Source organism: Thalia democratica, chromosome 4 (assembly GCF_965202585.1).
Source record: "Thalia democratica chromosome 4, ktThaDemo2.hap1.1, whole genome shotgun sequence".
Taxonomy (NCBI): Eukaryota; Metazoa; Chordata; class Thaliacea; order Salpida; family Salpidae; genus Thalia; species Thalia democratica.
The window spans coordinates 18,113,912-18,116,253 of NC_139168.1; positions in this window are offsets into that span (position 1 = coordinate 18,113,912).

Sequence of the window (2,342 nt, forward strand, 5' to 3'; positions counted from 1 at the left end):
AAAAAAAAATAGTAAAAACTGATAACACATGTATAATACTAAAATTTGTTTTACTTATTATTATACTTTTCAAAGAAACTTTAAATTTAGAATTTATTTAAGAAAGATGAAATGCTTATTAAAGAAAAACAACAATGTTCAAAATGTTTGTCAACTTATTTAAAAAACTAAAGCAGCTTTTTTAATTATAAATAAAAAGTTTAATAACTCTGGATATTACTAAAACACTTTTGTATCACTGCTTATTAACATAATCTTCGGATTTAAATCTTTAAATAAAAACATCTTTTTTAATTAAGCAGCTAAACATTCAATGTATTTAATTAGTTTTTAAACTATTCAGTCATCAGCTTCATTTTATTTTCATGATAGAGGTTACTTTTAAATCTGTTGAATAAAAATACACTTATATGAAGTACGACCGTCAATTTAGTATGAAATTTAAAAATCTGAGAAGTGGTAAATTATCAGTTTTATATGAAACAAGGTATTGTGCCCAAAAAGACTTCAGTATAGTTGTTTGTAAAGATGGAATCATTAAAACTTTAGAACCTACTTTCAGTTTTAAAACTTTTACAAGTAGCAAACCTGTTTGTTCTCTACCAAAAAAAAGTCGTGATTCAAAATTAGTCGTTAGTGGCTCTAATTTGTATTTATTTATTGAATATGAGCAAAACATTAGATTTGTAAAGTTTTCTGAGTCCAGTAAAAGCTTGAAAACTTTGCCTTTAATGTTGGATGAGCGGTCAAGATTTAATGTGTGTAGTTTTATGCAGAAAATATTTGTAATTGGCGGAAGTATAAATCGTGAATCTATTAACTCTTGTATGGCTTATGATATTAAAACTGTTAAGTGGAATTACATAGCTCCAATGATTAAAAAGAGACAAAATACTTCTTGTACAGTTTTTCAAGGCAAAATTGTTGCAACTGGTGGTTGGAAAGAAAGGCGTTTAGGTATTCGTTCATTTTCTGGCGGCTCTATAAATTCTGTTGAAACATATTGTTTTCAAGAAAATAAATGGACCCAATTTCCTAATATGTTACGAGAAAAATATGGTCATAGCACTGTAAGCATAGGTAACAAAATGTTTGTGATTGCTAAATACTTTGAGGAAGGTTGTGAATTTTTTGATTGTACGTCAAATAAGTTTACATTTATTAAAAGAAACCAACACATAGAAGACATTATTGATAATCTGCCAAAAGTTGATGCGATCGCTGTTGGATATAAAGTTCATGTGTTTCAATTTATACAACTTGATTTTACAATAAAAAGAATGAGATATTTTAAGGCTATTAGTAGAATATCTACGTTTAGTTATGACGTAAAAGAAAATTCTTGGACTTCTGAACACAACTGCAACCTTGAGTCTTTTCGTTATTTTAGTTGTGCGAAGATGTTTAAACGCTAAATTTTTCATAGTCATACTGTTTTGGACATCACAACTTGTTTGAAGTTTTAATTTTGTTTGCGTTTACAAGTTTTTTAGTTCTTAGTTTGTTTTCTTGTAATAAATTATTTTGTTGAAAATTAATAATTGAAAACATTCTAAATTTAATAAAATGTCGTGCAAATAAGATTTCATGAAACATTATAAAAAAGAGTAGAAATCAATTTCACTACAAGCTGACAATATCTATGACATTAAGCTTTTATAAAATTGAAAGTTAAATTAATCTACCAAACTATTGAATGTAAATGAACTATGAAAAAGCTTTTACTTAGTTGTGTAAAAGTTAATTGTTATAAGTGTTTGCGGCAGGTAGAATGAAATATGTATGTAAGTTGTTAGAACAGTACTGGTAAAAAAATTAAATAAGTTATTAGAGTAGCACTAAATAACAAAAACTAATATAATAATCTAACCAATAAAAACTGCTCGTATTTTTGATGAGTAATCTGATTTGTTTTTAACTTTGAGTTTAATCATTTTAACTTTGTTTATAAAAAAATTGCATTTAAAAAAGAACAATGTTGTAAAACTTAACTTATTTAAAAAACAAAAGCAGCTCTAGTTGTTTGAACACAAAATTTTTCGTTAAATGGATATTGTTTTAGAAGTATAATATTAAAAAAAATTGTAAAACAAATTCTTAATAGTTAAAAAAAAATTAATACTTTGATATTAAACTTTACTTTAATAAACACTTTAATATTAATAAAATGCTAAAAAACTGAATAAACAATAGAAAAAATATTTTTACTATAAAATTTAAAACTAACTAGTCAATATGATGTTTCTTGATATAACTTAATAAGTTAGTTATGAGTCTATTTGTTTTAAGTAAATTAAAAAGACTCTAGACAATCAACTTAGTATGAAGTATGAGTATATGTT